A 15,820-nucleotide genomic window follows, 5' to 3' on the forward strand; every position below is an offset into this window, starting at 1 on the left:
AAGCCCAAAGGGCATACGCCTGTAAGCAAATGTTCCATATGGGCATGTAAAAGTGGTCTTATGTTGGTCCTCTAAAGCAATTGGGATTTGGTTATAGCCGGAATATCCATCAAGAAAGCAATAGTATTCATGTCCAGCTAACCTCTCTAACATCTGGTCAATGAATGGCAATGGGAAGTGGTCCTTTCAAGTTGCCACATTTAACTTCCTGTAATCAATGCACACACGCCATCCTGTTTGGACACGGGTAGGGATCAACTCATTATTGGCATTAGGAACTACAGTCACACCAGACTTCTTAGGCACTACGTGAACTGGGCTTACCCATTGGCTGTCAGAAATAGGATAAATTATTCCATGATCCAAGCACTTTAGGATCTCTTTCTTAATGGCTTCCATCATCACTGGGTTAGCTCTTCTTTGGGGTTCCGTGGATGGTTTGGAATCCTCCATAAGATGTATATGATGTTGCACAATAGAAGGGCTTATACCCTTGATATCAATCATGGTCCAACCTAGGGCTTCCTTATTATCTTTTAACACTTTAAGTAACTCCTCTTCCTGGCTAGAAGTCAAATTTGAAGAAATTATTACAAGAAGAGTCTGGTCAGGCCCTAGGAAAGCATATCTCAAATTAGATGGCAACTCCTTAAGATCTAGCTTAGGGGGCTCAACTATGGAAGGTTTGGGAATGGAATTGGAAAGGGGTCCTAAGGGCTCCACCAGTGTGTGAAGACCCAAGACTTCAGAAAAGGAATTTTCACTATCATCATCCAACTCATCCATACACTCTTGGAATTCTGAATCAAAATCAATATCAAAGTTGGTAACTAAATCATCAGAAAAATCCAAAAAATCCTCAAGCATATTGATCTCTTCTTCCATATGTGGTTGCTTGCCAATCCTAAACATGTTAAACTCAACAGTTTGGTTACCAAAAGATAATCTTAGGAAACCATTCCGGCAATTGATTAATGCATTACTGGTAGCCAAGAATGGTCTTCCTAGAATTATTGGGATCTCATCCTTGGTTGAGAAGGGCTTAGTATCTAACACAATGAAATCAACAGGGAAAATAAATTCCCCCACCTTTAGTAAGACATCCTCAACCATCCCTTTAGGAATCTTAATAAATCTATCTGCCAACTGAAGAGTAGTTCCAGTGGCTTTCAATTCTCCCAATCCTAGTTGCTTGTATACATGGTAAGGTAAAAGATTCACACTTGCGCCAAGGTCAAGTAAAGAATGCTCAATATAGGTGTTGCCTATGACACAAGATATGGTAGGGCTCCCGGGATCCTTATACTTGGCTGCTATAGGCTGAGTAATTATGGAACTAATGTTACCTGCCAAGAACGCCTTTTTGGGCACACTAGTGATACGTTTGTGAGTACACAAATCTTTCAGTACCTTTGCATAGGCGGGGATCTGGGATATGGCATCCAAAAGAGGGATGTTTACTTCTACCTTTTTGAAGACTTCTAAAATTTTGTCCATGGAAGCAGTCTTCTTTTTGTTTACCAAGCGATTAGGAAATGGGACAGGATGAACATAAGGACTGTTAGGGATTTGCCCCTGTTCAGAAGAATCATTTTTGGTTTCCTCAACCAAATCATCTTTAGTTTCAGAAAAATCTTTAGGTTCATCAGACGAACCTGGAACAAGAGGCACATTTGTGTCCTCAACTGAAGAAGAGTTAACAGGAGTAATAGATGGGGAAGATTTAGGAACGCTCTGTAGGTACTCTCTACCACTCCTAAGGGCATAAACAACATTACATTGGTTAGAGGGCCCTTGTTGAGTCTGACCTTGTACTATATTCAGTGGTGCATTAGTTGGTCCTTGTGAACTAACAGGCTGATGATGCCTAGGGTTAGGCTCTGGTTGACTGGGTAAAGTTCCCTTCTCCCTCTCACGCATAATTGAGACAACTTGAGTAAGTTCTCTCGTAAGATTTTGATGGCTTGTCATGAGAAGGGCCATATTTTTTTCCAAGTCACTTATTCTACTTACCTCTCCAGTGTTGGTAAACCCAGGGGATTGCTGATAAGATGATAGGAGAGGGGCCCTAGGAAAACTCGCCTGAGGTCCTACATTTGACCTAGGAAAAGTATTTTGGAAAAAAGATTGTTGTGTAAAGGGAGGCCTTTGGGGTTCAGGTTGACCTTGATTATAGAAATTGGAAGGTCCTGCTTAGTTGCCCTGATTCCAAGAGAAATTTGGGTGATTTCTCCATCCTGGATTGTAGGTGTTACTATACGGATTATTCTGGTATAAGGCATTAACACTATCATTAGAAGTGCCCCCAGAGGTGTTGGGGCATTCTTCTATGACATGTCCAGGGGACTGGCACCAAGCACAAATCTTAACCAAATTGACTGATGATGGCTCTCTAGGAACAATAGCCTCAATCCTCTTGATTAGGCTATCCAAATGGGCTTCCTTGGCTACTATCCCATCCACAAAATATCCTTTTCCTCCTATGGTTCTTTCACTCTCTTGGGTTGATTCCCACTCACGGGTTTTCTCAGCTAAGTCAAGTAAGAATTCCCATGCCTTTCCTTCATCTGTAAAGGATGTGAATCCCTCAGGGCACATAGACTCTATCATTTGTTTAGTTGGGTAATCAATACCCTCATAAATTATTTGACATAAATCCCATAGGTCTAGGCCATGGTGAGGGCATTCATGGAGTAGATCCTTGAATCTCTCCATAAGTTTGGAAAATGACTCACTAGGCTTTTGCCTAAACTGAAGGATATCACTTCTAAGCTTATTGGTCTTGTGAGTTGGGAAAAACTTCTTAAGGAAGACAACTGTGAACTGTTCCCATGAGGTTATGGAATTTGTGGGTAACCCATACAACCACTTCTTAGCTTGGTCTTTCAATGCAAAAGTGATAAACCTAAGCTTAACAGCATCATCAGAAAGTTGTTGGATCTTAATTAGAACACATACCTCTTCAAATTCCCTTAGAAATAGGTATGCATCCTCAGAGGTCAACCCATGGAAGTGGGGCAACATAGTGATGTATTGAGATTTGAGTTCAAAAATATTGCCCTGGGCTTGTGGTAGAACTATGCAGGAAGGTTGGGCTGTTCTAGCAGGTAGAACCTATCTTTCAGAGATTTAGGTGAAGGGTTATGCTGTTGGTTCTCCCATATTGAAGGGTTTTAAAGAGAGCAAACGTATAGGGTCACTACTTGTTGGATCTCTTCGTTCTAACCGATTCTTAGTATTACGTACCCACTTAACACTCATGCAACAGAAAAACTACCCACAGCTAAAGTAAGACAAGCACAAAAGAATGGATAGCAAAACTTTTTTTTTTTTTGATGATTTTTTTTGAATTTTTTTTGAATTTTTTATTTATTATTATTATTTTTTTTTGCTTTTTGGGAGCTTACCGGCAGGGATCCGGGGTTGCTCAGGTCAATTCCTGAGGTACTGCTACAGGGCGAAACCTGTCTTTATCATACTGTGAAGCATGGCGACCTCCACTGATACAACTATTATTGCAAGTTGTTCTTCTTAGGAATTCAATAAAAATATATATATACATATATAAAACAAAGCAAACAAAGCACTCCGATTTATCAAAAGAAAGTGAAAAATAACATGGAACTGTCTCCCCAGCAACGGCGTCAAAAACTTGTTTGACATTTAAAATGTAACCGCAAGCGTACGGATCAGTGTAGCTACGGGTCGAACACAGGGAGAGCAGCCACTTTATTTTTTATTTCTTTTAATAATGCGAAAGTGAATTAATTAATGGTTGTGATCTAATTCTAATTACCGTCCTAAAAATAACATCCTAACCATTCGTCATCTAAGAATTTAAAGACGCAAGTCACGCAATTAAAATTAAATAAATAAATAACTGAAAATAAACAACCTACGCAATTAAAAAAATAAATAAATAAATAAAGGAAAAAAATGCTGAAATAAAAATAAAGTAAAAGAAAGGGGATAAAGCTAGAGAGAGACTCACAAGTAGGTTTCTCTACTTAGCCCGAGGGATGCATCATAATATGAGCTTCCCTACTTGACCAGAGAGTCACTCTTACGAGGGTTACTCTACTTGGCTTTAGGGAAAGGGAGACAATTAAAATAAAAGCAATAAATTGATGATTCTATGGCTAGGAGGGGCAAAGCCAACACATACACTAGCCATGAATCTTGGGGGAAAGGAATAGCAATAATGTAACGATTGAAAATAAAAATCCTAAATTAAGAAAGAAAGGGTAGTCAGAAGAGGGAATGAGAGGGGGGAGAGAAGACTACTGACGGAGTCTACTTACTTAAATCAATGCTTGAACTTGAAAAAAAAAATTGCTCAACGGCTCGTGATCTTGTCACCTAGATCTAAGCCTAGAACTATAACTTAAAAAAATTACAACTCAATTGCATAAATCATAAACATAAAAAGGCTGAATAAGAATAAAAGAGTGCTTGCATTAATTGAAATAAAAAAACTATTACAAAAGTGATTAAAGCAAAAATAGAGAATAACTAAAACTAGAGAGAGAGAGAGGGAGAGAGAGAACAACTAAAAAAAACTAGAAGAAGAATGAATTGTATCTCCTCCTTTTACATGAGTTGTATTTATAGGGAATGGGGAGGTAGGGTAACAATTTTCTCTTTCCTAAAAGAGAGAAACCCACAATTGATTGTGAGATCTTTTGAGACCAAAAGTGCTAAGGTGGAGGAGAGAGAAGAGAGAAATAAATTTCCTATAATTTTTTTTCTTATTTTCTTTCCTTTTTTTTCTAATTTATTTTTCTTCTTTTTCTCTCTCCTAGGGACGATTTTCTTCCTTCTTGCTTTATGTGATTTGGACAATCTTTTGGTGGATGATGATGTGGAGGAGAGAGAAGATTTGGAAAATCTTTGTTTCTCCCCTTTTTTTCTCTTTCCTTTTTTTTTCTTCTCTTCTTGCTTCCATGATTTTCCTTGCTTCTAATTTGATGTGGAAATCCCCTCCATACCCTTAGTGCTTTAAGTGAGTGAAAAGTAGGAAATCTTCAACAAAATCTTAAAAAAAAACAACCATAAGATTCGAACTTGAGACCTCTTGGTGAGCAAGAGAATTTTGTACACCATAGCTCACCAACTACGCTAGGTAGTTGTTGTTACCAAAAACAAATATTTAATCATTTAATGATGTGGTCCATCGATCCTTGTTGGCATTTGGAGTATTCCTTGTACCTCTGGGACAATTGCAAATGGGCTGGTTCTGCATCTCGGTTCAGTTCTGATCCATTATTCTTTTTCTGACCCGAAAAGAATAATCATTTGTACGGGTGACCAAACGAATGTGTACTTTTAATTGAACATGTCCATCTTGCTCAGAATTTCGTCCTCTTCGCAACCATGGAAATAAATAAGACCTCTTTACGTGTAAAATTGAAGATATAGCACCCGATAGTCCTTAAGGCCTTGAAAATATAAAGCCTGCAAAAAGAGAGTAAAACCCAAGGTAGCTCCATTCTAAATATGTAAAATACATGTTTTACTACCCTAGATTTCACACATAAATGTGCTCATCACATCCTGTATGGAGCTTTCGACACTAGAGCTGCTCCAGGAATCAAGTCTATGGTAAATTCTAACTCTCTATCAAGCGGTAGATGCATCAGATCATCTGGAAAGACGTCAGAAAATTCTTTAACCACCTCTACCTCTTCTAAAGGTGTAACCTTTGCATCAACATCAAGTACCGATGCTAAGTAACCCTAACATCCACTTTCCAACAACTTTACTGCTTGAAGAGCGAAGATGAGGACCTTTCTAGCCCTTTTTATTTTATCTATTTGGTATACCAGTTCTTTCCCTTCATCATTTGTCACCCTAATTAATTTTTCGGCACACATCATATTTGCTCGATGGGCCGACAACCAATCTATGCCCAATATAACATCAAAATTCTGCATGTTGAATTTGATGAGTTGTGCATTCAATTTCTTTCCACTGATTTCAACTGGGCATGGCCCATACACCTCCTTCAACTGTGTAACTTTGCTTATAGGATTACTAACAATTATCTCATGATCTAGTGTTCTGAGCGACATACCAAGTTTCTCAATAAATCTTTTAGATATGAACGATTGTGTAGCTCCTGAATCAAACAAGATATAGGCTGGTATACCCGATATAGATAGAACACCTAGTGCAACAATGTATATAAGTATAGCAGGTCATCAAAATTCAGCATAAGAAAAATCTTAAATTAAAATGTACCTGCTACCACTTCTGTGATGGCCTCAGCTTCCTCAGCTAATAAGGCATACATTCTTCCTTGCGGTTGATTCCCTCGAGTTAAGGGAGGTCTGTACACAGAGGGCTGACTAGATGGTAAGGCTGGTCTGACTCGACAATCTTTGGAAAAATGCCTATAAGAGTGGTAATTAAAGCAACGGATCTGTGATGCCAAAACTGGGGTAGGGCCCCTTTGTACTTGACCTGATGTAGATGGGGGACGAGGTGGCCATGTGACTGTAGGCACCGTACTAGTGTTCGGGCGAAAAGATGTAGAGCCCGAACCACCAGCTGGCCGAGAAAGGTAGCCAGATGGCCTATCGGGCTGTCTGTATGCAGGCCCAGAACTAGATGATCCACGGTAAACCTTGGATGAGTTGCCCATGTCCGGAAATGGATTAGTCCTCTTCCACAATCCAGGTGTGATGGATTGTTCTTCCTTCTGCTTATCTTCCATGATTTTAGCTTTTTGCACAATCTGGCCATAATCTGTCAAATTTAAGACCTCGAGCACTAACCCAATAGATGCCTTTAATCCCTTCAGAAACCTTGTAGCCTTTTCTTCAGCTGACCTCATATGCTTAGGGGCAAAATGGAACAAGCTTTCAAACTACTGTTGATACTCAAGAATAGTCTTATTCCCTTGAGTCAAGGCCATGAATTCCTCCTCTTTACGGTCTTTGAAGCTACGAGGGTAATGGTTTGCCAAAAACAACTCCTTTAACTGCTCCCATGTGGGTTCCAGATGTGCGACAAACAATATAGGCTTAGAGGCTTGCCACCAAGAGTTGGCTTCATTCTTGAGTTGCAGCCCTGCACAAATAAGCTTCTGTGCCTCAGTGCACTCAACTACCTCAAATATCTTTTTCAGCTCTTGGTCCACTGGTTCGGCTTTAGAGGATCACTCCTCACCTTAGAGAATACAGGTGGCAAGTTCCTCTTGAAAGATTCCACTACCCTTGTCGTATTATTCGTCGACGGGTAATTGGGTGCATATGCCAGATAGTAAGGGTACGGAGGGGGCACCATATATGGAGGAGTGCTGAGTGGCGGAATTGGAGGTGTACCTCCGGCTTGCTCATGTGGTGTCGTACCAAGTGGTGCACCTCCAGTTTGTGGTCCCATACCAGACCCTACAGGTGGGTCTTATGGAGCAATTATCCGAGGATGTTGACCGGGTTGAGGAAGGTCTAACAGTTGCTGTATAGTAGCCATAAATGCTTGCTGCTACTAGAGCGTTTGTTGTTGGAAGGCTTGTTGTGATTGCTGAACTATGGTCGCAACCAGTGTTATCAATTCGGCCGAATAATTCGAACCGAATTTTTCTGAATTTTATCAAAAATTCGGACCGAATCCGAATTAAAAATAAAATTCTTTAAAATTCACGGATTTTTCAAAAATAATATAAATCGCAAATAATTCAGACCGAATCCGAATTAAACCGAATTATTCGGTCCATTTAAACGTTATTTAAAAAAAAAAAACAATAAAAAACAATTAAAAAAAAAAAACCCAATAAGCTTTTTTGACCGCTTTTTTGACCGAATCCTTAAATTAATCAATCGAATTATTCCGAATAATTTTCCACCCGAATAATTCCCGAATCCGAATTTGCTAACTATGGTCGCAACATCACTCGGAGTGATGACAGGTGAAGGATTCAGAAGTGTGGTCAAAGATGGGTCCCTTTGTGCCACACCCTGGTCAAGGGTTTCTTGAGATTGTGGAAGTGGGGTTTGCCCCCACAGAGTGGGACCTTCGAAGATTTGGTGGACGACCGATAGGACGAGGACCACGTGAGGTTCCTCGAGCATTGCTACCAGATCTAGTGCGTACCATCTTGTCCTTGCACCTGGATCATACCGTACACAAAACATTGGTTAAGTACCTTAGAATTTACATAAGCACATAATTATTTCTCATTCTATGACATAGCCCACGAGATCAATTTCACTCTTAGATTGACCATAAAATTTCAACATAGCCACATAATCATATACCAAAACATAGGGTATTATAGTGTATGATGTCTTGCATCCAGCCATAGCTTAGCCCTGAGAGTACAGTGTTAGCGCTTTGACAAGTAAAACGGTGGTCCCGTTCAATTTTTTTTTTTCCAGCTTACAGGTGGCCACTGGCGGGCGACTCCGGTCAGGGCCCGCCGGTCTAACCCGAGGCAGACTTAAAGGGGCTTTTAAGCCTCTTTGACCTTCATTTCTCCCATCTTCTACATTTAGGCTCAACTCAAGCAATTTTAGAGGGTTACTTTGTGAATCCACCCACGATTCCATGGATTTTGAAAGATTCAAGCATCTTTCACTCTCAAGTAAGTCTCTTCTCCATTTCTCTTCTTGGAACATATATTTTGGGTGTTGAATCCATCCATACTTCCCAAAACTTGACTTTTTTCATGTTTCTTTCTATAGAATAGTCATTCCATGAGAATATGATACTTCCTTTGTGACTCATTCATAGTTTTGGGCTTTACTACCCAATCTATGAGAGAATCCCAAACCGTGCCCTAATTTCTCCAATATGGGGTTTTCTTCTATTTCTTCTCTTTTCTCCCCAACTAACAATTCAAATGGGATTTCTTATCCTTGATTTGCACTTACATTGTTGGAAAGATCATGGAAACATGTACATGCTTGCAATTCCATCTCATTTCTATGAAAATCCATCTCTTTTGTGTTAGGTTTCTTAAAAAAAAAAAAAAAATTCTGGGGTTTCTATGATTCTCTTCACTTCGTTCCATACTTGTGAACAACTTTGAATCACTTACCATTAATTGTTGGTGCAATGATGTTTGACTTACACTTTGAATCCATACTTGTGAACAACTTTGAATCTCTCTCATTCCTAGCACCTCAATGTCATAATAGAAATTTTTACATATTCTTGGTTGTATAATGATAGGTATTACTATCATTGACATGTAAGCTTCAAGTTCTACACTTTTACGGGATTTTCATTCTCTTGGATTGAACTTGTATATTGAAATTGGGAGCTTTCTACCATTTGACACCAATTACCCCACTTGAGGAAATTCTTATGAGACTTTCTATCACTTCTCACTTGCCATGCTTTATACTCCTTTGTTACTCTTCTATTTTGCAACATGCTAGTGGATGTCATGTTTGGGGATTTTCTCCTATTCATTTCTCCATGGCTTAACCACCTCTCTTTTTATAATGATCCACATTATATATTTAGGTGCATTTACATGTGCTTGCTCACCCTCCTGTTTACTTCCTTTGTCATACAACATTTTTACTTATCACTATTTCTTCTCTTTTCTTACTAGAATGTCTTCTCGCAAGGTCAAGGAACCCGCATCCTCTTCCAATAGATGTAGGGCCACAACTTAAAAAAGGAAGGATGTAGGGACTAGTTCTTCAGCTATTCGTACAAGGCAACAAGGACATGCCCCCATGGATCTTCTAGACTATGATGAGGGACTCTTTTGGAGTTTGAGGGCAACAACGAATTGGCAGACCTTCCTAAAAAAGCCTGTAATGATGGAGAAAACCGTGGTAACTTGTGATTTCAATAAGATTCAACTACAAGAGAGGTTTACTGCACTGGGTTGGTAGTCCATCCTTAATATTGACCACCCATGCTATAAACACCTTGTTCAAAAATTTTATTATAATTTGGAGGTCTCTTACCAGTATGGAGAGTACTCAATCACCAGCATGGTAAAGGGGATGAACATTCGTTTGACTGTGGACACTCTTGCTAGCATTTTAGATATGTCATTAGTTAGGCATCAATTCTATAACCCCCCAAGGAGTAAGCCCGTGGCCCCATCCTTAAGTTCAGAGATGCAGGATCACATTTACGAGACAATTAGTGGCAACAAGGTGCGTCCGGATTCTGAGGCAACATTCAACCTGGAGGCTCGTGTATTTGCTCGCTTGGTTCAGTTTAATTTGCTCCCTAGAGGAGGTCATAGGAACCAAGTGGGCTTCATGGCAGCTTACATAGCCTTCTGCATCTACAAGGCCTTGGAGGGAGGTGCCGAGCATTTATGCTTGCCCTACATTATACTTAAGACTATGGAGCATCATGTCACACATCCTGAGGACGGAGGTTTCCTATATGGTAGGACCCTCACAAGGGTTTTCGAGTTCTTTGGGGTAGATTTGAGTGGTGAGGAGGAAAAGACTCCAGCGGACAAATTTAGCAGGAAAAACCTATGCAGGATGGGTCTCCAAGCTCTTATGGATGTACCTCAGAGGGCAGGAGCTCAAGGAGGCAGGAACAGGGGGAATGTCCACAGGGAGGATGTCCACATGGAGGAGGAGGAAAATAGTGAGGAGGATGAGGATTATGTTCCTCAATTCGAGGAGGACTTTCTAGACAAGGATATCCCTGAGGAGGAGCCTCTTGATTTGAGAGGTACTGATCCTAATTTTGCTAGGGCTACAGACACATAGCATAGAGTCCCACCACCTGAGAGTGGCGCATTTGACTTTGAGGGTATGATGACCAACATGAGGGCCTTAAAAGATGGGCAAGATCAGCTCTTGAGAAGACTAGATGAGAGTGCTACTAGAGAGGAAAATATCTTAGAAAGGCAGGCTACATTAGAGAATTCATTCCTAAGATTGAGCGAGGATTTGGACACAACGGCCAATGCTATTTCAGCAGACTTTACCTTACTTCGGAGGGATGTGCAACTAGTGAATGCAAGGTTTGATCACTACGATCGTCGGCTCAAAGTTAAATCGAGGCCTAGGAGGGATGCAATAGTAGAGCTAGATGATGATGAGGGTCTCTGAGGACTTAGCTTGCCTATCCTAATCAGCTTTTTACTTGTCTCCATGTTGTTTATGTGTTTATGGTGGATTATTTTTTTTTTTTGTACTTTTCTCTGTAATTTGGACTTGTTGGTGTGGTATTATGATGTTGTTGGTGACTTTTTGTTAGTTTTTTTTGCTTGACAAACTTATTGTAATTCGGTTATAACAGCGTTTGTTGATTATGCTTATTCATATATGTATGTTGTCTATCAGGTGCTTCTATTTAAAAATTTTGGAAAATCTTATTTTAGCGTTGTTATGCTGCCAAAATTTTGTTAAATCCGTACTCGATGGGTTATGCAATCAAATAACTAATCTTTTATTTATTCTAAGCAAACTTTCTCTAATGCATGTTATGAAATACAATAATTAAATGCAACCATTTTTTTTTTTTTTTACTTTTAATTCTTTAAAGTGTTTTACATTTACCCAACCCCATTTTCTATTATAGATTCTATGCGGTCTAAATGGTATACTATGAGTGGATAGAGCATCACGCTCTGATACCACCGTTTGTCACATCCCGTTCACACAGAACCGAACCGGTGACCAAGTTAACTCTGGTTAACCCAAACCTGCCAGGATCATCTCATACAGTACCCCACCACAGCATACCCACACCTAAGATAAGTGTTCAAAAGTTCAGCAGAAGACTCAAATTACCTATAAATATCCCCAATATACTTGATACCCAAATTGTAGTATATAGCTAAATACATGGCATGATATTTACACAAAAAGAATAACAATTTACATATCAAGTACACAAAAGGGGAGGTCATCAAAAATCAAAAAGCGAAATCCTGTATGGTGTCATTACTGTGATCCCACAGCACAGCCCTCGCACATGCAATCAGTGTCGTACTTATAATCCTTAGGGACCCACCAATTCTCAACAGGAAACTCGACTGTGGGGCTTGACTCCTGATCTTCAGGCGGGTGACCTGTAAAATCATCTAAAAGAGGTGAGCACGTGGGATGAGCTCACTAGCTCAGTGAGTGAAAAGAAAGACCACACAAACATCTACATCCATATGCACTATGTGCAATGCAATTCATTTTAAATCTTATCCACCTAAACAATATTAGTAAATCTTAGGTTATGTACTACTCACAACCACAGTGTGCGTATGCCCCGGGTACGAGTCACAAACTCCATCCCGCGATACGCCCATAGGGTTGTCGGAGAAGGCCCACCATGAGTACTTAGAAAAGTAAAGCATATCGACTACCGGCTCTCAACATAAAAGTAATTGACAAAAATGTAAAGGTGCCGACCCTGACGATTTAAAAGTAGTACGATTGATCCTTTTGAATATACCACTGAGGTTACTGACTGTCCTAATGACCCGTCGGGCGTATGTCTAACCGCCACAGTAACCTGACAACCCTAACCACTGCTTTCCCCCAAGGGATAACCCAACACCTCAACCCCTATTAGGAAGGGTCATAGCACAGGGAATGATAATCTTAAACCGTATGCTCCTATATGATAAAGTACGATTGCATAATGCCACTGCGTCCCATACCACGGGCCAACAATGCACTCATTTCTAAACCGACTATGGCATCTAGTCTAATAATGCATCATGCACAGTAATCTAACCATTCATCATATAAGCACATCAATCATTTAGCATTGAGAATGTAAAGCACAACACACATATCATAAATCATTTGTTTAGAATGCACAAGCAATACGTGCGAATGGCATACGAGGATGACTAATCAACACATAATTTGTATGATGACATTTTTAGTCTAGATACAATTTAATGATGCAAAACAAGCTTAAAATAAAGTCAAATGTCCTCTCCCCACTTATTTTTCGGGTACAAAAGCTCATGTTCGGTACGGGTGAGATCTGGTGTGAGAAATGTAAATTCTAGTGGAACCTAACATAAGTGAATGAGGTTAGCATTTCACCACCTTGGGGTCAAAACTAATGAGGTTTGATGTTTAAATCATGTTTAAAATCATAAAAGAAGGTTACCCGCCCGTTTTAGGCCCATTCGAGCTCAAAAATCTGATTGGTGGGCCAGATAGCCCACCTGTCTTCGCCCGCCGGTCCAACAGACTGGCCAGATAGCCCGCCGGTACAACCGACGGGTGGGTTTGCCCATCGATCTTCACCCGCCTGTTAGAATTAAGGTGCTGCCCCAATAGGCAGGCGGCTTCGCCCGCCGGTCTTCACCCACCTATGGGGTCAAGAATTGGTTTTCTCCTTTGAAACGCTCCTCAACCTTGGGAAAATCAAATGGGGTTATTTCAATCACATTTTTCACACATATAAGGTCTTATAATATTATTCTAACCTATATCTAAGTTAGATTTAAGGATTGAAAAACAATCTTACCTTCTTTGCTCAAGAACTCTTCCAAAACCCCAAAATCACCTCTTAACTCAATAAATCACCAATGCTTCTCAAATCTTGTAAACACTTCTTTAAACCTTCAAAATCAACACATATACCATCTTTTAAACCTTAGATTCATCATCTCAAGTGGGATTAACAAGATCTCAAGGAACTCTACCGAAATCAAGGGTTTCACTTGGGGTTTTGCGAAAGTTTAAGAAGTATAGCCTTCGCTCACCTCAAATCATAGGTCTCGTGTTGGGGATCACTTTTTCGGTGCCAGAATGAGAAGACCAAACCTCAGCGTCGCTTAAAATCATTTCTTCCTCCTTTTCTTTTCATTTCTTCTTCTTCGTTCTCTTTTTCTTCCTTTCTTTTCTCTCTTCTTTACTTTTCTCACCCACTCTTTAATGGATTAAATGTGAAAAAGTAAAAACACAATAAGTACTATTTATGCTAGAGAATATCTAGTAACCACATGGGTGGGTCACACTGGTGGGTGGATTCGCCAGCTTGTGACCGCCCACCTGTTGGTCAAAACTTAGCCAAACAATTGAGATTTCGATGGAATTCGACTCTCAGCATATATCTCACTCTCGGTACAAGATATATAATATGTATACACTTTAGGATATGGCTACATACCAGCATTACCTGTACATGGCCTTATAATACATGCATGTACATGGCTTGGGTACACCCATCTCCTTTGGCACTGACTCGGACTTGTCTAGCCAACCTGTGTTCAAAGTCACCCTCCATCAGGGTCCATAGGGAACCCACCTTAACCCTCTCTGGTTCGGGTCCTGCATGGTTAAACCGGGTCAACCGTGTAAGTAAACCAGGTTTTAAAAGTAGGGTATCACAACATAGTTTGAGCTATATTTTTGTATTAATCACCACTTAGCACGCATAGTTAAAACTATGAATTTTTTGTTATTACCAAAACATTTAATTGAAGGAATTTGGACATATTCCCAATAGTAATTAAAAATCAAATGTAACACAGCAAATGGAGCACTACATATAACCTTTTCACAGGTACCCTGCTCATCAGTTATTTATGTATTTGGGTCTGATTTTTTTTTTTTTAATGGAATCAAAGGAAAGGAAGTTAGTCCATTGAAAACCTCCTCTGGAGGGATAACCTAACTTTATAATCCATGGCTGTTCTTGAGGTAATCAAGGGCCATCAGATACAATGTGTTACATTTTTTTTAAAATTAATAAGTAACGTATCAATACTTAAAAGATACAATATATATTGGTTAGTATCGGTATACTTAAAACCTTGAAGATGATCCGATGGATTGATGATATCAAACTGTTGGCCTTTGGGTATGCAATACACAGAATCCACCATGGTTGTGCATCCTGAACCCTATAAGGCCTCTATAACAGGGCCAAATAACTTTATTCTTTACAAGAAGGCTCATCAATGTTCCTAATCTTCTACATTTTACCCTGGTGTACATTAATTACCTGCCTATTTCCTTCAATTATGTTTTATCTTTATAAAAGCAACTAATAACATGGTCAGTTTCTTTTAAAAGAGATGCTGAATTGGTTCCCTATAGAGCTCTGCCATCTTCTAAAGTGTGGAAGCTATGAACACATGATATTGCCAAATTTTTCTTAAACTTTGTTTGGGTCATAAGGGATGATTTTTCACTATTTATTCCTGTTATGGGGGACATTCCTCTATGGAACTCTCTTTTCCAACTGGTTTTCTTCACCCAAGGTTATGTGCCGCATCATGCAGTACAGCCTTGTACCAGCCAGTGACTACTACAGTGAGGTCCCATTCCTTCAGGCATTCACAACCTTTTTCCTTATACAGTGGGAAAGGAATCAACGTGTTGGATTTATGGGCTAAATTAATTATTCGGGTTGATTAAATGGGTGAAAGTCAAATTGCATGAACCGGTTCGGTCCACTCTCAAGCTTAGGGATATGCTGGCTCAACCCATTGTGGTTTAGGGTTTTGAGTGCAGGACAGTATTATAAATACTAGGTTTTGGGTCCCTACAGCCATTAATTCACTCTTCCCCACTTTACCACTAAAGTGAGAGAACCAAGGAGGTCTAAGGGGTTGTAGAAGATCCATAGCCAAGCCAATAGAGCGAAAGTGGGAGTGACCAACATCAATCATCTTCAGCATACTAGGTGAAAGGTACAAATCGATCCTCCATAATTTTATTAGATTCGTGTTCTTGTTTTTCCTGTGTGGTTTCCTCAATAGGGTTTCAATCTCAAACCCATAGGGAGTTCTAACAAGTGGTATCAGAGCAGACCACATGGGACAAGAATCGATTGAATTTTTCTTGTACATGAGGATTTTGATTGTTACTTAAAACCTGATTTGATTAAAAATCATGAAAATCATAAAAATCGTAATTTT

General features: G+C 39.7%; 1 non-coding gene across 1 annotated transcript; it reads left to right on the forward strand.

The window, feature by feature from the left end:
- The first annotated feature begins 2,668 nt into the window (after positions 1–2,668).
- On the forward strand, positions 2,669–2,775 carry LOC122087822. The gene has a single exon (XR_006142886.1). It is a non-coding gene; the product is annotated as a small nucleolar RNA R71 (small nucleolar RNA).
- Positions 2,776–15,820: the final 13,045 nt, after the last annotated feature.

The sequence above is a fragment of the Macadamia integrifolia genome, chromosome 8 (assembly GCF_013358625.1).
Source record: "Macadamia integrifolia cultivar HAES 741 chromosome 8, SCU_Mint_v3, whole genome shotgun sequence".
In the NCBI taxonomy this organism is placed as follows: Eukaryota; Viridiplantae; Streptophyta; class Magnoliopsida; order Proteales; family Proteaceae; genus Macadamia; species Macadamia integrifolia.